Source organism: Moschus berezovskii, chromosome 16 (assembly GCF_049115385.1).
Source record: "Moschus berezovskii isolate FMDL1 chromosome 16, NW_MosBer_1.0, whole genome shotgun sequence".
Classification (NCBI taxonomy): domain Eukaryota; kingdom Metazoa; phylum Chordata; class Mammalia; order Artiodactyla; family Moschidae; genus Moschus; species Moschus berezovskii.
Window position 1 is genome coordinate 52176301 of NC_142475.1, and position 24214 is coordinate 52200514.

Genomic DNA, 24214 nt, shown 5'->3' on the forward strand with positions numbered 1-24214 from the left:
ATCCATGTTGTTGCAAATGGCATTATTTCATTCTTTTTGTGGTTGTGTAGTATTCCATTGTGTGTGTGTGTGTGTGTGTGTGTGTGTGTGTCTGAGTGACATCTTCTTTATCCGTTCATCTGTTGATAGACGTTAGGTTTGCTCCCATGTCTTGGCTATGGTGGACAGTGAACAGTTAATAGTACTGCAATGAACAGTGGGGTGCATGTATCTTTTGATGAGGTGCAGTGAACACTGAGGTGCATGAATTATGGGAGAGACCCTAATTTTAAATACAGACGTCCCACGCTGGGGGGAAATGGTTAACCCTATTCATGCCTGTTGTAAAACCCTGTGGTTCAGAGCATCGGCTTTGTGGCCTGGTGGGCTCTGCTGGTGTCTACACCTGATACAGGAGTTTCTTGCTCTATATACTTGGAAGGCATTGATGAAGAGTTAAGTACGCATACATTTATAGCAGCATGTCTGAAAGGCTGCCAGTTTCAAGCAAATATTTCTTTTAATTAAAATGCACAAAAATGCCATTAAAAGTTAAGCAACATGTGCCCAAAATTGGAAGCAACTGAAATGCCATTGTGTAAGTGCCTAGATAAACAAGCCATGGTGCATCCGCACAGTGGGGTGTTACTCAGTCACACAAGGAAAGGAGCTCTCAGGCCGAGAAAACACATGGGGGAACCTTAAATGCATCTTAGTAAGTGAAAGAAGACAATCCAGTGTGCTTCCGTATTGAATGAGGCCAGCTCTCGCACGTTCTGGTAAAGGCACAAGGACAGGGGCAGCAGAAAGGTCGGGTTGCCAGGGGTTGGCGGGGAGGGAGGGGTGAATAGTGGAGCACAGGGGGTTTCTATGGTGGTGACACTCCTCTGTATGAGACTGTGACGGTGGACATGTGTCATCAGAGATCTGTCAAGACGCATTGAATGAACAGTACTCAGCGTGAACCCTCCTGTAAACTGTGGACTTCGGTTAATGATCAGTTCTGTTGGATCAGTATCGCTTCATCAGTTGTGACAAACATGCCATATTAGTGCAGGATGCTAACAGTGGGGGAGACTAGGGGAAGAGCGGTGAGGAGGGATGTGGAGACTCTGCTTCCTGCACGTTTGTTTCTATGAAACTAAAACTGCCCTAAATATTACATACTTAGTCACTCAGTTGCATCCAGCTGTTTGCAACTCCACAGCCTATTGTCCGTCAGGCTCCTCTGTCCGTGGCATTTTCCTGGCAAAAATATTGGAATGGTTTGCCATTTCCTCCTCTGAGGGATCTTCCCGACCCAGGGATTGAACTGGTGTCACCTGCACTGTGGGCAGATTCTTTACCGCTGAGCCACTGAGGGAGCCCTGCCCTGAATATTAGTCTATGAATTTTTTTAAGTTAATTTGAGCAATATGGTATATAACAGAATTAACAAAAGTACTTATTCCAATAGCTAACACTTATTGAGTGCTTCCAAAGCAGCAAACACATCATAAAAATTTGTTACTGTCATTACTGTGGGCACGGCTCTAACAGAAGACCTGGGAAGGAACGGCAGCTCTCAAACAGCACACCTCAGGTCCAAGAAGGTACAGTGTTGAGCCTTAGAGATTTGGTCCCCACCACAGCCCTAGGAAGAAGGTCCTAGCATCATCTTCATTTTAGAAGACAAGGAAATGGCCTCTCAGAGAGGTTCGGTCGTGTGAGCTGTGTCACAGAGCCCTGGAAGGGGATGTGAATCAGCTCTAATGAATGCTGGGCCCGTGAGCCTGCCGTTGTGTACGCACGCGTGTGTGTGTGTGTGTCATGTGTGTTGTGTGTGAGAGAGAGAAATGGAAGAGAAATGGGGGTCATTGGTGAGTGTAGCTGGACAGAAGGAAAGAGAACGGAAGAAATGCATCAAGAAATGAAAATATCCCTTCCCCTCTGGTAACAACCACTCTGTATCTCCGTGTCTGTCTTCATTTGGTCTGAAAGCCTAGCAGGGAGGGTGACCTGGGTAAAGGGATCAGCTGTAGGGTGATGAATGGAAACTAAATTTTTGGTAGTGAGCACCTTGTAGTATAACTAGAAATGGAAACAACAGTGTTGTACACATGAAACCTCTATGATGTTATAAACCAGTGTTATCTTTGTTTTAAAAAAGAAAATACACAAATGAAAGGGCGGGGGGGGAAGAAAGTGTCAGAAGAAGACAGAGGAAAAGGGCAAGGAGCCACGTTCTTTGGAGCTGCCTGGAGCTGGTGACCTGGGCTCAGGAAGGTTTTCCCAGGGTCCCCTGTCCACAGCCCCCGCCCTGTGTCTGGGTCTCTTCCTGTGGGTGTTGCCACCCTCTACCCAGCTTGCCCACCAGGGCTCATCATGGGGTAGTGTGCAGCAGTGACCCAGGCCAACCAGTGTTTCCCTCGGGCCCTGGCCAGCCTGAGAGCTGAAGCCGGCCTCCGTCCTGGGTGGTCCTGGATTGCTTCTCTCACCCAAAGTTGCATGGCGGGTTCCCAGGCAGCTGCAGAAGTCCCCCCTCCACCCCCGCTTCTCCAGAGGGGCCTTCATTCAAAGGGGAATATGAGGACCCGGCAGCAGCCATCATACTCTTAAATGAGCATGAGCAACCCGTGATCCAAAAGAGCCACCTCCAGCCCTGCAGACAGCGTCAATGCCTGCTGCTTTCAGAGGCCAGAAACAGCCACTTGCCTCTTTCAGAAAGTGCGAAAATGAATTGTTCTGAGGACTCTTTCCAGCTGCCCCACCTTGCATCTTCCCCTCCTTTCTAAGGTGATGTCATGCACGGGAAGCAAAGTGGCACTCCTCTTTCTCAAGCCACTTTCTTAGTTCTGCCTTGTCACCTTTTTTTTTAAATCCGTCTTAGTTATCTTGACCCTAGTCCTCCACTCACTCACAGAGAAACCCACACGACGACCTGGCTGTTGTCCTGGTCATTTCTGGTCCTCTGTGTCTGGAACCGTGCCCAACAGAGTGTGTCCTCAAGAAGTGCGTGAATGGCACTGCTCTGAGTGAGTCAAGGGCACTACTTTGAGCTTCAACCAAGGGCAGAAAATCCAGAGAGGTGTTTTTTTCATCTGTTCCAGAAGGCTTCAGATTCTTCTTGTTCGGTCGCTCAGTCGTGTCCAGCTCTTTGCGGCCCCATGGACTGCAGCACGCCAGGCTTCCCTATCCTTCACTGTTTCCCAGAGCTTGCTCAAACTCGTGTCCATTGAGTTAATGATGCCATCCAACCAACTCATCCTCTGTCGTCCCCTTCTCCTGCCCTCAGTCTCTCCCACCATCAGAGTCTTTTCCAGTGAGTCGGCTCTTCGCATCAGGTGGCCAAAGTATTGGAGCTTCAGCATCTGTCCTTCCTTCTCATGTTATCTTCCAACACCCCCACATTGATTTCCCTCATCCCCCTCCCCAGGGCCATCACCAAGGAGCTGCATTAAATGACAGTTCATGTTGACACGTGTCTCCCTGTTGCCCTCCCCTGTCTCGTTAAAGGGGACATACAGGTGGGGGCAGACTGAAGAGCCAAAGTAATCACATCATAGGGGAGATGTGAGCCCTGGCGAGGACATTTGCAATTATATTAGATGGGGAAAGGCGCTTTCAGAGGAAGGGACACCTGGGGGTGAGGCTTCTGCAGGGGAGCTGGCTTCTCTTCAGAGGCACTGCAGGAGATGCTTGCTGAGCTGCACAGGAAGAGGGTGTGGCCGCTGGGATTACTTCCAGCATAATTGGCTTTGCATGGCTCACATATCAGCAATCAATTTCTGTATTTCCTTTTACAGTTGGAATTCATAAACAAATCTGTGCATTCTCACCCTGTAGCATTTTTTTTCCTGCTTCTTTCTGCTGTTTTGCTGTTCATCTCACTAGCACCTAGACTCCTTATGTCTCCAATATGGACCAGACATTTCATATCTGGTGGCTCAAATGGTAAAGAATCTGCCTACAATCGGGAGACCTGGGTTCAATCCCTGGGTTGGGAAGATCCCCTGGAGAAGGGCATGGCAACCCACTCCAGTATTCTTGCCTGAAAAATCCATGGACAGAGGAGCCTGGCGAGCTATAGTCCATGGGGTCACAAAGAGTCAGACACGACTGAACAAATAACACACACACACACACACATTCAGGATGCTAGATGTCAAGCAACAAGGGAGTAAGGTGCATGCCCTTTAGGTGCCCACAATCTAGCAGCCAGGCAGTTTTGAAATTGTGTGAAAAATGCTGCGACCAGTGTACACATAGAGGAGAGTCTTCTGCAGTGTGATCATTAGGACAATCTTTAAAAATTTCCCATCAGATCCCAGGAAGAGACTCAGTCCTCCCACCTGCCAAGTCAGACCCTCCCCCAAAGAATAAGCTTTATTAAGAGTTTCAATCAGCTCACTCTTAATTTTTCTCTCTCCTGCAATCAGTGAGTCATCAGGCTGTAATTCATTAGGATTACTCTTATCTTCGGTAAGAGCACAGCTGGGCACTCAGTGTCTCGGCCGGAGCTCTCTGCAGACAGGAGGGGCCAATGGCGAATGCAGGGGTGGGGGGCCCACCCTACCAGGTCCTGGGATGCCCCCTCGAAGGAGGAGGACTCAGGAGAGAGGCAGAAACACTCACCAGTCTAGATCCGAAGCCCAATTCCCACAGCTCTTGTATAGCTCTTTTCTATGACCCTTTTATTGAAGGTACAATTTTTATTAAAATGGATAAGCTCTTCTCTAAGAATTCTTTCACTCTCTGCTCTCTTCTCTGGTTCCCTTTTGCCCATTTGATGCCAGACATATTTCATGGGATTCTGGGGAGGATAAATCAAGATAATGAATATGAACGCCTGTGACACAGTGATGGAGGTGATTGGCATGTTTTGAGCACTTGTTCTCCATTTTATGCGCCATGCATGCAGTCTTGTTTAATTCCTACAGAAACACTGTGAAGTGGGACCTTTTTGGTTCATTTATCCATTCATGCTTTTAAAAAACATTTATTGGGCATCTACTATGGCCAAATATTATGCAACTGGGGATCTAGCCATGAAGAGGCAAAGTCGCTGCATGCCTGCGTGCTAAGTTGCTTCAGTCGTGTCTGACTCTCTGTGACCCCGTGGACTGCAGCCCGACAGGCTCCTCTGTCCATGGGATTCTCCAGGCAATAATATTGGAGTGGGTTGCCATGCCCTCCTCCAGGGGCTCTTCCCGACCCAGGGATTGAACCCAGGTTTCTTTCTGTTTCCTGAATTGGCAGGTGGGCTCTGTACCACTAGCGCCTCCTGTTACACCATTTTATAGACCAGGACACCCAGACTCAGCGACAGTAAGTCGCTTGGGCAGGGTCACAGCACCACTTGCTGGCTCTGAAGCCAGTCCCTGCTCTGCTGTGAGGGACTGTCTCCCCTGGTTGGAGCACAGTGCTAGGAAAGGAGAGAATTTTGTTTACGTCTGAAGCTTCCTGCCACCCTCCCCCGGCTTTGTGTAGATTTGATTACAGGACTTCAAGGAGAGGACTGCCTGGGGATTAGGAGTTAATGGGTGTGACCTCAGGGAAGTTGTTTAACCTCTCTGAGTCTGTTTCCATGGCAGTGAGTTGGAGAGGAAATTAACAAGGTTGGATGGCCTTTCAAATAGCCAGCATATGGGAACATGCTTTAAAACCTGATGTCCTGGGACTTCCCTGGTGACTCAGTGGTTAAAAATCCACCTGCCAGTACAGGGGAATGGGTTCAATCCCTGGTCCGGGAAGATTCCACAAGGCAACTAAGCCCGTGTACCACAACTACTGAAGCCCTTGCACCCTAGAGCCTATGCTCCACAATAAGAGAGTAGCCCCTGCTGACCACAACTAGAGAAAGCCCACACGTGTTAATGAAGACCCAGTGCAGCCAAAAATAAATAAATGAATAAAATTTAAAAATACACTGGTTATATCACCTTCAGCAAGTTACTGACCTCACTGTGCCTCAGTTTTGTCATCTATGAAATGGGAATAATATAGTACATACCAAGAGGGTTGTTCACTAGAATTAAGTAATCTTGTTCCAGTGGTAACCACTGTGACTCCCCGCAGTCCAGCACCATAGCTTTATTCTTTCCTTCAAAAGTGCAGCAAAACCCTGATATTCTGAGGTGGTCCTAATGATTACATTTCTTACTCTGAAAATCAAGTCTATTGTTTCTGGAAAACATCATGTCTCACTATTCAGTGTGGGATTTATATCCTTCAGACTGGGAGGTTTTTGTCTGTTTGTTTTGTTTTTTTAATGCGACATTTAGAAATTTAATGGAGCAATTTCATTTCCATTGACTGAAGTAGATTGTTGAAAGAGCAAGAAAGCTAAAGAGCAGGTTCTCATTCCAGGACACAGCCTCATACATGGAGTGATTTTTGTGTTTTCCTGACAAAGAACTAAGACTTTGTTTTTCCTTCAGGCTAGTCAGTGGTGAAACCCCCTATCTCAAACCCGAGTCAGTTCTGTTAAACCGGAACAACTGGGAGTATGGACCAGGAGATGAGCAGTCTAGATGTAGCGACAGGTCCCCTCCACTGTGCAGAGGACAGGTTGGGTCCTCTTGCCAGGTGTGTTGGTCAAGTCACTGCAAGGCCACGTTTGGGCTTTTCTGAGATCTCAGATTGTTCAACCTGGAAGCCTAACCTCATGAAAAGTCATGGCTGCCCATCCTCTTCAAGTGAACAGTACATTTCAGGACCTTCATTCCAAGGGGTGGCAGTGCTGGGTGCCCACTGACCTGTCTGTACCATGACGACAAGCCACCGTGCACTCAGCATCTCCGTGCATGTGACAAGCCCTTTCCAGGCACTTCGTGTAGTCATCCCCAGTTGTTATCAGAAACCCATCTTACAGATGAGGAAACGGAAGCTCAGAGAGGGGGCGTGGCTTACCCAGGGCTGCACAGCTATGAAGTTAGCGAGCCAGGTCCTTTTTATTCCAAAGCTCTTTTCATTCTGGTGAACAACCAAGAAAACTTAAAAATGGGAGATGAGGAAATGGTGGAAAAAGCCTCAGGGACAGGTGGCGATGGTGGTTGTGGTAGTGTTAACCATCAGTAGAAAAGTGCTACTGTCCATCACGGACATAGTGCTGTTACTCACTATCCATTCTTAGAAAAGGATGTAAAAATGGATGAAAAGATAATCAACTCTTTTGAAACAAGTGGAGTTTGTAGGCTTGAATTCCAATGTCAAAGGCAGAACTGAGCCCAATCAACCTGCCTTCCTGCATTACAGGCTGCACATTGTAGGTCATTTTTTGCTTCTAGTCTGAATAGGACTAAATGAACCCAATCTGTCCTGCCCACAGAAAAATGAGAGCAGCTGACACTTACTTAGCGCTCTGTGTGCCAAGCCCTGTTCTCTGCACTTTCCAGTCTTAACTCCCTTAAAGCTGCACAAGGATCGTGTGTTACAGACCCCCTTATCATGATCTTTTTTCTCAGATGAGAAAATCGAGGTGCAGGGGAGCCATGTCACTCATGGAGGTGACTCCCCGGAGAGCAGCCAAGATGTGTGCCCAGGCAAGCTGGTCCTGAGGCTACTCCACCCGCCCTGGCCGAGTAGGACCTGTTCCCAGCCTCGTTCTTCCAGTTGAGCAGTGGTTTTGCACAGACTTGTCCAGTACTGACTCCCTGGATCATGTCACAATTTTACAGAAGTCCTGGGTGTCCAGGGTTAGGGGGTTCCATCCACAGAACAGCTATACCTGCTCAGCACACCTGTACCAAATCCCTACCGGGTCCGAAGTACCAAACCCTATGAGTGCAGGTTCTCAGCCACACCCTCATGGAATTCCAGCTGGGAGCATCTTGGATATTTTTATCTTCCCTGCCCTGAGCTAGTCTTCCTGTATCTCCTACATGGACCCTCTCATCTGCCTCTTAACCCTCCCCCACAGCACTGAGAGCACTTCTCCCTGACATAGACTTTTTTTTTTTTTTTAATTGCAGTATAGTTGCAACCCACTCCAGTATTCTTGCCTGGGAAATCCTATGGACAGAGGAGCCTAGCAGGTTACAGTCCATGGGATCGCAAGAACTGGACACAACTTAGCGACTAAACCACCAACCACCACCGTAGTTGCTTTTAGGCTTCCCAGGTGGCAGAGTGGTAAAAAATCCACCTCTCAATGCAGGAAGCACAGGAAATGTGGGTTCCATCCCTGGGTCGGGAAGATCTCATGGAGTAGGAAATGGTACCATACTCCAATATTCTTGCCTGGAAAATTCCATGCGTAAAAGAGCCTGGCAGGCTATAGTCCATGGCATCACAAAGAGTTGGACACGACTGAGCGACTAAGCATACATTACACACATAGTTGCTTTCCAGTGCTGTGCTGGTTTCTGAAATACAACAAAGTGAATCAGCTATAAGTGGACACATATCTCCCCTCTCTTGGACCTCCCTCCCCAGACTCCTGACATACATTTTCACTGCGTTTCTTCCCCACTCCTGCTCAATGGGAGTAAGAATTTGCCCTCAACACATGGAACCTAGTTGTTAACTATTTGTTCATACCCTGTCTTGTCTTTCTGGTTGTAGCCAAACAGGCATGGTTTCCAACAGCACAAAGAGGGGAGCTGCTTAAATAACAAGGCTTATGAGGCTGGAGCAAGAGGGTGTCCATTTATGGCCTCCTTCAGAACCACTCCTGTCTGAGTCCCCGAAGAGAAATGCTCTCACACGTTTTCTTTTCTTTCTCTCTCTGCATCCGTCTTACCTGAGTCTAGAATGTGATGTCTTTCCCGCCTCTTCACCCAATTCCACAGTCACACGTCCCATGCCACTTCCCCATCTCCTGACTTACATGGAAAATCAATGTATTTCAAGTAGGAAATAACGAAGGCAAAGAACTTTCACCTGAGGTGAAAATTATGCCGCCAGCTTGATGCAAATTGGAGGGAAACACAAAAATAAAATGGTGTTAGGTAGTACAGGCGCACTCGTAATTCCGTGCGGTATTTGCTGGGTTTGTAGCAAGGTGGGCTGGGTGCAGAGCCCAGATAAAACTAATGTTGTGTCAAGTTTAGGCTTTTTGGGAAAAGATGTCGGTGAAAAACAGTGGATATTTGTTCAGATTTTTTGCAGAGACATGAATTGTTTTGCAGCCTTCAATGTATCAGGCTTTTCCCTCTGTCCCCCACCCCCTAAAAAGCAGGGGGCACTCTGGGAACAGAAAGATGATTGTGGAGACCAGTTTATGCTTGGAACATAACTTCTGCTCATCATACATGTGGGTTCCAATTTCTGAGGCTCAAAATGTATTGGTCCTTCATTTTGTCCCTGCATGCTGGGTTTAAGTTGGTTGTTTTCAGAGGCTCAAAGATGGGAGCTGGCAGCTGTGGATGAGGCCGCAATGTCACGGTCAGGTGCATATGGCATTGCCCACTCTATTCCTCCTCCTCCAGGAAGCATTGGAGCTTGTCATCCATGCCTGAAAAGGAGGTTCCAAATGAAGAGCCATGCATGTCTGCCTTACAGGCACTGTTACCAGCATTCTCCTGGCAGACAGTAATTGCTCTGCCATAAGGCATTGCCTCTTACACGTACCACATGCTGATTTTAAGTGACCTGGATGGCTGTTGATCATTTTCATGGTTAGGTATATATTCTCAAGAGTAATAGGAAAAAAGATAACCTGTGTTATGTTGTAACCTGTTGTGATACATATTACTGCTTAGAATGATGCTAGACTTTGCAAAACAATTTCTTTTATTAAGAAAAGAGAATGGGTGGTATTTGTCTAGGGCATAACTCACGACAGGGTGGTGCAGATGACTGAAGTTAGAGGAACCACGCTCAAATGTGAGCATTTTCAGTTAACTTTTTAAAAACCACCATGCATATGGTCTTGTCTGCCACACTCCTCCCCCACCCCCCAATTTATCTCCCCTATTCCTGGAAGAATGAAAGAAAAATGTCAGTGTGCACACGAATGACTTTGGGGTGTCCTAAAACCATAGATCCCTCATAGTCTCACCAACAGAGCCTAATACAGTGGGTTTGAGGGAGGCCATGGAATCTGCATTTTAATAGGCTTCCCTGGTAGCTTCATGGTAAGAGGTTCTTAGGACCTTACTTCTCAAAGCACTGCCTCAGAATATGCGCCCAAACAAAGCTTTGGCATAGAAGGCGCCTTTCTATTTTTCCCCCAGTGATTGATGCCTGCTCTCTGGGAATAGAGTCTCATAAAACCTAATTTAATCGTTGAGCAGTGCTTCCTCTTTAGAACCTCTTGTACATGTAGGTTGGGGGGCCGTTTGGCTCATTGGGATTTGTCAGCCTCAGCACTATTGACATTTGGGGCTGGCTGACTCTTTGTCGTGATGGATTATCCTCACACTGTAGGATGACACAGTACCCCCTGGCCTCTACCGTCTAGATACCTGTAGTGCCCTCCAACCCCTGCTGTTATGACAACCAGAAACATCTTCAGATGTTGCCAGACGTCCTCCAGGGGGACAGACTCATCCACATGGAGAACCACTGGGTTATATTGGTGCCTTCATCCCACTTGGATAAGCCTTTCAAGTCACCACTGGACTCAGAAAATGGTGCTAAAAACGCATTTGCCAATCTCCTGTTTCAAGGATCCAAGTTACTTGAAAACGCAGGTCCCCAGATGGAAAAAGTCTGCCCCAGTAGAAATTATTCATAGCTCTATACCCCCTTGAATTTGTATTCTGTGCATGAAACAAAATGAGAAGCCTACAGCCTGGCATCAACCTACTTCAGATCAGCTGCAAATTCAAGGGACTTCATGAGCTCAGAATATAGCTGGAACAGGGCAGGTGGCCAGTAGACTGCCCTCCCAAGGGAATCCAAATGATCCAACATGTGTTTCAGACTTACTGTGTGCCTGCATTGCGGTAGCTGGTAAGGATACAAACATGCATGAGATGGAGCTCTGTCGCTAGAGAGGCTTAGGTCTGTTAGGAGGAGTCAGGCAAGCAGGACATAACGGTCCTTTGCCACGTGGCCTAGCTGCAGATCCAACTCTGCTCATACTAGCTGTGTGACTGTGGGCAAATTTCATGGTCTCCCTGTGCCTCTGTTTCCTCAGAGGTAGAAAGGGTACCTACCTCAGGTGGTTGTTAGAAATGGTACGTACATCATGTAGTTGTTTGGAGGGTTCATACATGTAAGGCTTTTCGAACAATGCCTGGCATGTAGAAAAGGCTATGTTAGAAAGCCCAGTGGTGGGCTTCTCTATTAGCTCAGTGGTAAAGAATCTGCCTGCCAATGCAGAGGATATGGGTTTGATCCCTGGTCTGGGAAGATCCCACACGCCATGGGGCAACTACTGAGCCCATGAGCCTATAGCTTATGCTCTGCAACAAGAAGCCATCACCATGAGAAGCCAGCAAACCACAACTAGGGAGTAGCCCCTGCTACTCTGGTTGTGGTGACAACTAGAGAAACCCGCATGCAGGACTAAAGACCCAGCACAGCCAAAAAAAATTTTTAATTTAATTTTTAAAAGTTTAAAAATAAAATTATGGGTACTAGTCACTCAGTTGTGTCTGACTTGTTGTGACCCCCGTGGATTGTAATCTGCCAGGCTCCTCTGTCCATGGGATTTCCCAAGCAAGAATACTGGAGTGGGTAGCCATTTCCTTCTCCAGGGGATCTCCCTGACCCAGGGATCAAGCCCAGGTCTCCTGCATTGCAGGTAGATTCTTTACCATCTGAGCCACTGGGGAAACCCTATCTATCTAAACCCAAATTCAACGTTGGATTAGGTAAGTATCACCAGTGGACCGTGAACGTAACCAGTTTTCATCATGGCTGAGAGTCTGAGACATAGTTAACTCCAGCTCTTTGAAATGAGCGGTAGCAATAGGAATTGAATACAGATTTTCCTGTAGCTCAAACGGTAAAGAATCTGCCTGCAATGCAGGAGAACAGGGTTCAATCCCTGGGTTGGGAAGTTCCTCTGGAGAAGGGACTGGCAATCCACTCCAGTATTCTTGCCTGGAGAATTCCATGGACAGAGAAGCCTGGCAGGCTACAGTCCATGGGGTTGCAAAGAGTCGGACTTGACTGAGCAACTGACACACAATAGGAATTGAATAGAAGCCATTGGTTAAATAAAGCCAGATAAGGAAGCTAAGAATTTAGCGAATGTTTACTGAGAGCTTACAGCTCAGGGATCTGTTACGTTTACAACTATGTTCAGTGCAGAATTCACAAGTAACTGAAGACAGCCTAAGAGTCTAGTCATAGGGGAGTGGCGTATGCTACCTTCAGACAATGAAATCTGGCCAGAAGGATAAGGATTACTCTTAACGTGTGGATGGGGAATGGTAACTGTGATACATGGTGACGTGAATAACGCAAATTGCTGAATAATGCATCTGGTGCAATCCCTTTTGTGAAAAATAATCTCTGTGTGTGGGTGTGTTTGTGCTTGGGAAAAGGATAGACATCAAACCGTTAAAAGCAGTTAGCTCTGTGGGGGGAAGTGGAAATAGAGAAGCAGAAGTGGAGGATCATTTTCCCCTGAACACTCCTGTTATCGTTTAGATTTTTAGAAAAATCAGATGTTGCTGGTGAAATTAAAAAATTCTAAAAAAAAATTTTTTTTAATTTAGCTGCATTGGATCTTAGTTGCGGCATGCAGAATGTTCATTGCAGCACACGAGCTGCAAAGTATTCAGGCTTAGTTACCCTACCACATGTGGGATCTTAGTTCCCCAACCAGGGATCAAATGCATGTCCTCTGCAATGGATGGCAGATTCTTAACCACTGGACACCAAGGAAGTCCCAAAGAACTGAAGATGGTTTTAACTAAAAAGGACAGAGCATAAAGGCTGCTCCCATCCTAGGGGTCTATCATTAACTTGCTTAAACCCTTCTTGGCCTCAGGTTCCTCAAAATAGGAAACCTCCCAGGAGTGTTGGGAAAATGGCAGACGTGCAGCTATACTGAAACTTCCCGGCCTCTTCGTATGGAGGCCCAGAGCTTGCACGTCAGGTCAGAGGATGTTTCCCCATAATGACACCCACCTTATAAGGGTGCTGTGAGAAGTTAATGAAATCCAAGCTACATAAAACGCCTGGATCTTAAGTACTCAAAAGACATAGATGAGTTAGTTCCTTTATACCAGCCTCCCCAGCATAGAGCCCAGTGAAAGGCACATGACAAGCATCACCAAAGTATGGCATGGTTTTTTAATTCCAAACCAAACTAATTCAGGGACTTCCCTGATGGTCCAGTGGTTAAGACTTTGCCTTCAGTAGAGGGGGTATAGGTTCTATCCCTGGTCAGGAAGCTGAGGATGGCCAAAAAAGCGAAACATAAAACAGAAGCAATACTATAATAAATTCAATAAAGACTTTAAAAATGGTTCACTTTTTTTTTTAATCTAAAAAAAACCCCACCAAACTAATTCTAATGCCTGTTGCTGCATTTCTCAAACAGACACATTCTCCATATAGTTTAGGGTCTCCCTGGCTAACAGCGTGATGGGAGGACAGATGGCAAAAGACACAGGACCTCCCTCTATACTCGCCCTGCGACCATGTAACTCCTTTCACAGATGGCGCAGGTTCTCGATGGGTGAAATTGGATGGCAGTTCTTCCCCCCTTGATCCTTCAGGGCTGTTGTGAACACAAATGAGACAGGAGTGTTGTGTAAACTTTAAAACCCTGTCCACATGGAAAACTCTCATTATCACCGTCATCCTTTTTATTTGACCTTAAACTGTAAAAAGGATCTGTCTCACACCTAACTAGCACTCAAGTATCAGAGACTTCAGCTCCAAAATTAATTTTTCAGAGCATTTACAAACCACTTGTCACTGGTGGGGGCCGGGGGGGGCGGTGAGCTGGGAGATTGGGATTGACGCATATGCACTGCCATGTGCAAAACAGAAAGCTAGGGGGAAGGTCTGTATAGCATGAGGAGCTCAGCTCAGTGCTTCGTGGTGGTCTAGATGGGCGGGATAGCGGGGGAGGGAGGTCCCAGAGGGAGGGGATGTATGTATACATATGGCTGATTCATGTCTTTGTACAGCAGAAACTGACACAACGTTGTAAAGCAGCTATACCCCAATCAAACACAAAAACCGCTCGCCAGTGATGGCTGCAGCTAGGGTAATAACTGCAAAGTGAGAAAGCAGAGAAAGGACTCACACCTTCCAAAAAAGACGGCCGTTCCTGGAGTTGCTTTCAGAAGACGATGTTTGGCTCCTGGTCTGATCTGCTTTAACGGAAGCCCGCTCCAGTGTTCTTGCCTGGAGAATCCCATGGACAAAGAAACCTGGCAGACTGCATAGTCCATGGGGCCGCAAAGAGTCAGACATGACTGAGCAACTAACACGATATTGGTCCTCTGTGCTCTGAGCACACTTCCCAGGCCAACCTGCACTCCGCTGGCAGATGGAGACGTGCCTTGCCCAGGGGGCAGTGGATTCACCACGTTTTCAATCTTCCTTGGTGATTTCCTCCTTCCACAGATGCCACTTCATTCTAACTTGTTCTGTAATTGAAAACATCTTCTACCTTGTTCCAGAAATCTGTGGCTCTGAGCCAGTGGTGGTTAGGACTCACCTGCACACAGCAGCTTAAAGAAAGTTTATCTGATTGGGGCTTGGTAGCCAAAAGGAGTTCGAAAAGTTAAAAACTTTGTGATTATTCATTGCTCTTTAGGGTCATGTATAGACTTTGCATCCCTGGAGGTTTCTAAAAATAGACTAAATACTCATCCTTCTTATTAGTAACCCTCTCCTAGACCTCTCCTCCCTCTTGCTTCCACTCACATCGCCTCCCACATTTGCGCCGACCTCCTTGGTGACCCGTCAACCCCAGCTTTCGGCCCTACTGTCACTCTCTTTGGCAGGGCCTTGCATCTCATGCCTAGCCTCTTCGTGAAGCCTCCAGTTTTACCCTCTTCCATCCATCTTCCATCCCACCCCAGGGTGACCTTGGAAAGCACAGGGGTTTCTTGTGCTTGCCAGTCTAAAGCCCTCCCTGCCTTCATTGGCTATCAGGTGAGTCAGTGTTGCCCAAGGCCCGCATCCCTAGGATAAGCCCCTCCCACCACCCCTCCCCCTGCTTCCCAGTGGCTCACCTCCCAACTCCCAGAAGTGCACACTGTCAAACTGGTCTGCTCCCATTTCCCTTAAACATACCATGCCTCCGAACCTCTGCTCTATAGCCTGTCTGCCCAGTGTTCTCCTTCCCTCTCTCATTCACCTGGTAAACTCCTGCTTGCACCTCAAAACCCAGCTCAGAAATCCTGTCCTCAGAGAAGTAACTCAAAGTGAGAAAAATGAGAGCCAGGCCACAGACCGGAAGGCCCAGCAGTCACCATTACCCTTTGCTTTCTTAAATCCAGGGCACTGCCCTTGCATGTTTCCTTGTTTAGTCAGGCCTCACCCCACTCTAGCGGTGAATCCTATCCTTATCCTGGTTTTGCAGATGAAGACACAGAAGGTGAGAGCCGAGTGACTGGCCCACGGTCACACAGCCAGCTCGCTGTGGAACTGGGATCTAAATGTCAGTCTGTTGGAGGAAAGCTTGCAGTTCAGTCAGCTACCTGGGACAGTGTTTTTCTAACTGTCAGTCACAATTCACCAAGTAGGTGTGAAATCGGTCTAATAGGCAGGGCTAGCTACATAATTCGTGGGGTCCAGGGGGAAACGAAAATGCAGGGCCCTTTGTTTAAAGAGGAACAAGCACTTTCCTTTCTTCTGCAGTCTCTCCACTTGTCTTGGCTTCCCATGGCCACAGCCTTGACCCTCACGCAGCTGACTGTTTTGAAAATACCATGCCTTTTCCGCGTGTGCTGCTCGTGGGCAGTGTGGCCTCGGAGCTGGCGTCAGCCCTGACCGGCAGTGACAGACAGTCTGGGAGAGGCTGTCAGAGGCCCCTCTTGACAGAAACAGCAAATGGCTGTCTGCTGTGTCCACCAGCCTCCTGCTGGCTGGGGCACTCGCAGGAGCAGCCTCTTACAAGCTGACTCCGGCCGCCTGCAGGCTGCTGTGTGTGACAGCGTGGCCACTGGGCTCTAAGAATGGATGTGTGATAAGAGCTGGGTGTGTGGCTACAAAACAGCATTCCCAGTGGCAGGGACCCAGCCTGTGTAGCCTCGTCAATGGTCGCAAATCCAGGGACCACCCTTTAATCAGCCCAGCTGTGTGCCCCACACCCAACAGCCTGTAGTGCTGTCTCCTAATCAGCAGCCCTTTGCAAGAGGTGTCTTATCTCCACTTTGCAGATGCAGAAACTGAGGCTGAAAGAACCTAAGGGGCTTGCCCAAGGCTCTGTATTCATTCACTAGCAAATATAAAGGCGGCTACTGTGTGCCAGGTCCTCAGAAGACAGAGGCGGACAAAAGAAAGGGGTCCTCGCTTTTGTCAGCCTCAGTCTAGTGGGAGCCAGGAAGAGGTGTAAAGATACCAGCTTTACTGAGAGACCACTCACATGCCGTGTAATGCACCAGGTACAGTGCACCACCCAGCAGGTTTTATTCTATTCCAGAGTTGCGCGCCCCCAGCACAATGTTAGACCATTTCCATCACCCCAAAAGAAACCTGGTACCCCTGTGCAGTCACTCCCCAATTCCCTCCCTTCCCCCAGGCCTCCCTCCCCCTAAGCTCCTGGCAACTACTAATCTGCTTTCCGTTGCTATAGATTTGCCTATTCTGGACATTTCTTACAAATGCAGTCATACAGTTATGTGGTCTTTTGTGACTGGTTTATTTTCACTTAGCATCATGTTTTGTAGCATGTGCCCTTCATGCTTTTTTTTTCTGCCAAGTAGGACCCCATTGTATGGATAAAGACTGTATCTCGCATCAGTTGACGGACATTTCCTGTTTTTGATGATTAGGATAGCGCTGCTGTGAACGTTCACGTTCAGACGTTTGCATGGCAGAAACCCAGATTAGAACTCGGTTCTGCCCATCTCCGAAGCCTAGCCACTATTTCTCAGCAGCTTCCATGCCCCCAGAGATCATGCTTTCACAAGCCTGTCTGCCTCAGAGCTAGGTAGGTTTTGAGGGAAAAAAATTCATCCACAGCCTTAGCTGAGCCTAGAAGACTTGTTGGCAGGGGTGAGACTCCCAGGAGTCAGGCAGGTGAGGAAGTTCTTCAGCAGTCGTGTGGTTCTCGTCCTGCCCTTCATGATGGGAACCAGCAGAGAGCAAAGACTGAGTGAGGGGCTGTGTCCTGAGCGACCCTCCAATCAGAGGACTGACAGGACAGGACTAATTGAGAAGTCTGGGCAGCATCTGCAGTGGAGCCTGAATGTGGTGCCCTTCTGGCTTGGTCTTGCTCACAGACCACAGAGCATGTGCTTTAAGTCACTCATGGCTCTTTTCTGAGCCAACTACCTCTTAATGACAAAAGAAAGATTGTGACACTATCAATTATTGACCGGAAGGATAGTGTCCAGCAAGTTCCAAGTCCACAGGTGACTCCATCCTATTAACTATGACCTTCATGAGTTCAGTGGGCTCCTGGTGCAAGCCTTTCCTGATCTCCACCCCTATAGAACCTACCCATTCTTTGCTCTATACTCCTTTCTTTTCTGTTCATTCACAGAACATAATCTACCGTCACATCTCTGCCTGTCTTCTAACCTGTCTCCTCCTTGAACACAGGAAGGAAAAATTGCTTATTGTCAGAGTCAAAGCACCTAGCACAGTCCTTGACACCTTGGAGGTGCTCAGGGGAGGCTGGGGAAGGAAGAAGGCAAGCCAGCAAACAGCACTGGGGAGCGCCTGCTCTCACCTGCTGTCTGTTCCTGGCAGCCAGCTCTCTGCCAGGCTGCCTGGGCCACCATGGCAGCATGTACTGAGCCAGAGGAACAGAAGGACACTAAAGGCACTTTCTTCCTACCAGTCAGGTCACCGTAACCACAAACGGTAAAACAGAGAGAGAAGGGGGCCTAGCGGGCAGCAGCCAGAGCAGATGGTATTTGTCTACGACTGACAGGCACAAGGGCCCCACTGGTTATTTCTCAGCCACGCCTGCGGCCCCAGTTCAGCCCTGGCCTAGTTTCAAGCTCATTATATGCCACTGCCGGAGCGAAATGCCCACCTTGTCCCTGGTTCATGAGACCTGCCCTTTCAGGCCCATCACTTGGCATTTTACTGCTTCTAAGATCCACCACTTATCAAAACCCCAACTAATTAAAACTTGCAACCGATTTCTTACAATCCTCTCCTTCCTAGTAAACCTTACAGGTTAATTCAGATGCTCCTTCAGCTCCTAGAGAAGTGGTTTTCTCCCTATTGCTTTGTTATCTAAGCTTTTTCATCTTTTCTTAGATTTTTCTGATGTTCAGAGTCTACAATTCAGTTGTTCCCAGAGAAACTGCTCTGTCTTTGTGGGGAGGCACATCTCTCTTTTTGATGGTTCCTGCGGCAAATATTTTAATGTTTTTCCCAAAGGGGAGCATCTTGCTTTCTTCCCTGCCTTCCCGGAACCTGACTCTAGGCTGAGTCTGCTGTAGCTGGTTCTTTGCAGCCATGACTGCGCACCTACTGGGCACCCTTCCCCCACTTGCCACGGAATCTCCAGGATTCTGCTTTTTCACCTTTCTTGAACCAGCTGTTAGCATCTCAGAGCCCTGGGGGCTGGAGCTGAATCCTGAGAGCTCATCCTATTCAGTGCCCATGCCTTGCAGGTGATGTAGCTACACCTGTTAGGAACGATACCAGGAAGAGCATTCAGGTCTTCCAGTGCCCTTTCAGGGGGCCCTCTCCATGCGCAAGCCTTGCCGGAGGTCCAGCGGGTAACCAAGAGGCCACATGTTACGAACACAGCTGCGTCACGCCATCAGGGTGCGTGACTCTGAACTCAGACTTCTTCCCACTTCGCTCTACCTCCTGTGGCCCCTGAGGCCTCTCCCACCATCATGGTGATTCACACCCAGAAAGGACAACATGTTCTCTTCAAGCCTGTGGATCTCCCCAAGTCCTCCTCCTAGATCATTTATGGAAAATAGAAGATGACTTTGTCAGAAATTTGTCAGAGGTCCTGGACTGATCATTTGGGGAATTTGCTTGGAAAATCACCCATCTTTTTCTGCTTTTCCTTTCCTGGCTTTCTGCTGTGGGAAAACATTTCCTCTCCCGGTTATGGGTGGTTAACAGGAGCCTGGGCAAACCTCGGGTTCTAGCAGGCTGCAGAATTTCTCGGGATAGCAAATAAAAGCAGCAAAGCCTCCGTTTGTGTCCCATCAAAAGCAGGCTCATTCTTTTCTCATTTCTGGCAGAGTCTCATTTTGTGATGCCTTGGGAAATGATTCACTGGTGGTAGTGGGTTATTTTCCCCATTGTACTGTGTGGCCTGAAGGCCAAGGAAAGAGATAAATACTGTGTCAGGCAAGGAATGGAGGTGATGGGTTTTTAAGTCTCAGCTCCCCTAAATGTGGATTTCCAGCTTGGGGCTTTGATGATTTACCTGCCTCCCTTCATCCTCCTGCAGCCCACGGGATACACAACTGACCGACCAGCACCCTCTGGTCCCCGGGGCCATTGCTCTCCTGAGCCCGGGCACACTGATGGGGAAGGACAGTCAGGCCTCTTGCCTTGGTGGGTTTCAAACCGCCTGCCTTGAAGTGCAAATGGCAGGTGCCGATTCCTCTGTGCCTTTCAGAGCCTCCGCCTGGCTCTTTTATGAGATTACAGGCACTTTCATCTCAGGTTTGGCCCCGTTTTCCATCCTTCTCAGCGAGGCTCCAAAGACGGGCAACGAGGCGAGAACAAGGAGAGGAGGCCCATTCGTGGCCGCAGCCCCGCTGGGCAGGGCCACCTGGCCTGCGCATCCGCCAGCCGCATCCCTTTGAACCTCGGAGGCTGAGAAGGGAGCACCGGGGACCGGGTTAAGAGGGGTCCTTTCCCCCTTGGCGCCTGGAGGAAGTTGCATTGCATCCTGGGAAGGCTCTAATCATCCCATTGCTTTGTGCCATTCACTTCAATCCAGGGAAGCCTGGCTCCGGTGCTTTTCTTCTCTTTTAAACCCAGAGGTACTTTTTGAGGCTCAGGGCTGAGAATACAACCTGGCCCTTAGGCTTGTGTTTTATGTGCGTGCCCGCACACTCTCCTTTCTTCTTTGCTCTATTTGCTCATCATCTTGCTTGTCAGGTTTCCTTTCCTTTAAAAGTCCAACCCGGGTTTCCTTCCCGTTTTGCTCTCAGTAAAGGGAGGGGGAGCTTCTACCTTCTCCTCAATCCTGATACCTTCCTTCCATCCATTTGTCCTCTTTTTGAATCATTTCTCGTGGCGCTTTCCCTCGCGGCTAGCTTCTGTCCTTAGGAACAGGAAATGCAACAAATACCAAGGTGGGGTCCTTGCTTTTCAACTTCCCACAAGTGATCGGCCTTCCGCACTCCCAGGCCCTTCCACCTTCCCTTCCCAGCACTCCTCTCCAGATCCCAATCCACCCAAATCTGCACCGTTCCCGGGCCCAGCCTTTCTTTTGTGCCTCGGTGCATTGGCTCACACATTCCCTGGTTCAGCATGCCCTTCCTTCTCCAGGTCCCCATCCTTACTTTCACCTGGCTCCACCCTGGTCTCTGCAACCTTCCAGCACCTCTGCCCCCACCCCAGGCAGCTAGCACCTCCCTCCTCTGTGGGCTCGGAGTCTAACCGTGACCTGTGTTCCTCAGGGCTCCCAGCCTTGGGCTCACATTTGGATCCCCATGCATGAGGCTTTGTCCCCACCCACTGTGGTGGGACTCCAACACCCGGGCATCTCCTGGTCCCCAACCAGAAGGAGAAGGGGATGACAGAGGATGAGATGGTAGGATGGCATCACTGACTCAATGGACATGAGTTTGAGTAAACTCTGGGAGTTAGCGATGGACAGGGAGGCCTGGCATGCTGCAGTCCATGGGGTGGCAAAGAATCAGACACAACTGAGCGACTGAACTGAACTAGTCCCGGGACCCCCCAGCAGATATGATGGTCTTTAATCCAAGAAACTACTGTGACCCCACCTCCTGTTTCTGCCAGAGTTGAGCCTCCTCTTCTTGCCCCTCTGAGGCCCCACAACATCTGACAGAACACCCAAACCACCACTGTCCCACCCCCACGGTGAACTCTGCTGTGACAAGGAGAATCCACCCCCACTCTACATGTCACATTCTGTCACGGGGCCCAAGCAGTGCTGCTTCACGCAGAGATTTTTCTTGAGCAAACTCTCAGTTTTTGCTTGTCCCCTCTTCTCAGAATTAGGCGTGGATCCTTACAACCTGGGCCAGAGGACGATCTGACGGAGATCAGACACCAGGCTGCAGTCACACTGCATTTCCTTCTGATGACTCAGGCGATGTTCCTGAGTCAGGGTATGTGCCTTCCCTAAGGAAACATTAGCTCCCAAACAGCTCTGGGTTCTTAGAATTCAAAACATTATTAGCGGGTCTGTCCTGCCAGAATTCCAAATGTGCCCTAACATGTCTGAATCCTAAAACAAACAGTACTGGCCCAGGAGGTGCAGCCACTACCATTATACTCTCCTTGCCCAGAGCAGACATCAGTAATCAAATACAGTTCAGTTTCTGCCCAGAGAGGCCATTAGGATTCTTCCCAGACACAGCATTCTAAAAACCCTGGAGACTGAACCTCTACTCTCTGAAGGCTTCCTGGATCACCCTTTTATTTTTTTAACTTTTCATAACCATCAGGATTTCACAGCTCATATCTGGGACCATCCAGGTTATACTAATAAAACTAATGACTATCATCCACTAACTCTTTTTTTAAAAATTGAGGTATAGTTGATATACAATATTATAAAAGTTTCAGGAGTACAACACATTGATTCACAATTTTTAAATATTGGGCTGTATTCCTTGTTTGTGCAATACATCCTTGTAGCTTGTTTATTTTATACATAGTTGTTTGTGCCTTTTAATCTCCTACTTCTGTCTTATTCCCCACCCCCCCCACACACTGGTAGCCACTAACTAGTTTGTTCTCTGTGTCTGTGAGTCTGCTTTCTTTTTGTTATATTCACTAGTTTGATGTATTTTTTAGATTCCACATATAAATGATATTTGTCTGATTTCTTTAACTAAGTATGATATCTTCCAGGTCTATCCATGTCATTGCAAATGGCAAAATCCCATTCTTTTTTTAACATATGTATCTGACATCTTTATCCACTCATCTGTTGACGGACACTTAAGTTGCTTCCATATCTTAGCTATTGTAAATAGCGCTGCTGTGAACATTGCGGAGCATGTATCTCTTCGAATTAGTGTTTTTGGGTTTTTTGTATACCCAGGAGTAGAATTGCTGCTGCTGCTGCTGCTAAGTCACTTCAGTCGTGTCCAACTCTGCGTGACCCCATAGACGGAAGCCCACCAGGCTCCCCCGTCCCTGGGATTCTCCAGGCAAGAACACTGGAGTGGGTTGCCATTTCCTTCTCCAATGTGTGAAAGTAAAAAGTGAAAGTGAAGTCGCTCAGCCACGTCAGACTCGCAGCGACCCCATGGACTGCAACCACCAGGCTCCCCCATCCATGGGATTTTCTAGGCAAGAGTACTGGAGTGGCTTGCCATTGCCTTCTCCGGCAAGCCTAGTAGAATTGCTAGGTCAGATAATAGTTATGTGTTGTTTTAAGGTTGAGGTTTGGTTGCCATGCAATGTTATGTAAGTTACAGCTGTACAGTATAGTGACTCACAATTTTAAAGGTTATACTCCATTGATAGTTATTATAAAATATTGGCTGTGTTCCCCATGTTGTACAAAATGGCATTGTAACTTATTTGTACCTCTTAATCCCCAGCCTATTTTTAATTTTTTGAGATGCCTTCATACCATTTTCCATGGTGGCTGCACCAATTTGCATTCTTATCAACGCTGTGCTATAATTCCCTTTTATCCACATCCTCACCAACATCTGTTATTTAAGTGTTCTTTTTGATGATAGCTACTCTGATAGGTGTGAGGTGGTATCTCATTGTGGTTTTAATTTGCATTTCTCTGGTGATTAACGATGTTGAGCATCTTTTCATGTGTGCCTGTTGGCCATCTGTATGTCTTTTTTGGAAAAAATGTCTATTCAGGCTGTGTGACCATTTTTTACTCGGGTTGTTTGCTTTTTAGGTGTTGAGTTGCATGAGCTGTTTATATATTTTGAATATTAACCCCTTATTGCCATGTCATTTGCCAATTTTCTCTATTAAGTAGGCTATCTTTTCTTTTTATTGATGATTTCCTTTGCTGTGCAATAGCCTTTAAGTTTAAATTAGGGCACATTTGTTTATTTTTGCTTTTATTTCTTTTGTTTTAGGAGACATCTAAAGAAAATTGCTATGATTTATGTCAAAGAGTGTTCCACTGTATTTTCTTCTAGGAGTTATGGCTATCAATTTTACATTTCAGTCTTACATCTATCTTGGGTTTATTTTTGTATGTGGCATTAGGAAATGTTTTAATCTCATTCTTTTACATGCAGCCATCCAATTTTCCCAGCAGCACTTATTGACGAGGTTGTCTTTTCTCCATTGTACATTCTTTCCTCTTTTGTTATAGACTAATTGACCGTGAGGGCCAGGGTTTGTTTCTGGACTGTGTGCTCTGCTCCATTGGTCTCTGTGTCTGTTTTTGTGCTGGTATTGTACTGCTTTGATTCTTGTAGCTTTGTAGTATTCTTTCGAGCTCTTGCCTTGAGTCAGGCTCTGTTCTAAGTGACTCTTGTTAAACTCACTTAATCCTCACAATCATATGAAGTAAATGCCATTGTTGTTGTTATTCAGTTGCTCAGTCGTGTCCGACTCTTTATGACCCCCTGGACTGCAGCACACCAGGCTTCCCGCTCATTCACCATCTCCCAGGGCTTGTTCAAACTCACCTCCATTGAGTCAGTGATGCTATCCAACCATCTCATACTCTGTCGTCCCCTTCTCCTCTTGCCTTCAATCTTTCCCAGCATCAGGGTCTTTTCTAATGAGTCAGCTCTTCGCATCAGGTGGCCAAAAGTATTGGAGCTTCAGCATCAGTCCTTCCAATGAATATTCAGGATTGATTTTCTTTAGGATGGACTGGTTGGAGCTCCTTGCAGTCCAAGGGACTCTGAAGAGTCTTCTCCAACACCACATTTCAAAAGCATCAATTCTTCAGCACTCAGCCTTCTTTATGGTCCAGCTCTCACATCCATACATGACTACTGGGAAAACCATAGTTTTGACTAGACAGACCTTTGTTGGCAAAGTAATGTCTCTGCTTTTTAATATGCTGTCCAGGTTTGTTATAGCTTTTCTTCCAGGG

At 47.5% G+C, this 24214-nt stretch overlaps 1 protein-coding gene across 4 annotated transcripts in view; it reads left to right on the forward strand.

The window, feature by feature from the left end:
• Nucleotides 1–24214, forward strand: part of ZHX2 (zinc fingers and homeoboxes 2) — a 182475-nt gene that overhangs the window by 106008 nt on the left and 52253 nt on the right. Inside the window, exon 1 of one of the 4 annotated variants that reach the window (XM_055432050.2) lies at nucleotides 19916–21284. The exons of the other annotated variants lie outside the window; for them this stretch is intronic. The gene's annotated coding sequence lies outside the window, so the exon portion shown is untranslated. Of the gene's footprint in view, nucleotides 1–19915; nucleotides 21285–24214 lie in introns of those variants that run through there. 4 annotated transcript variants of the gene reach the window in all.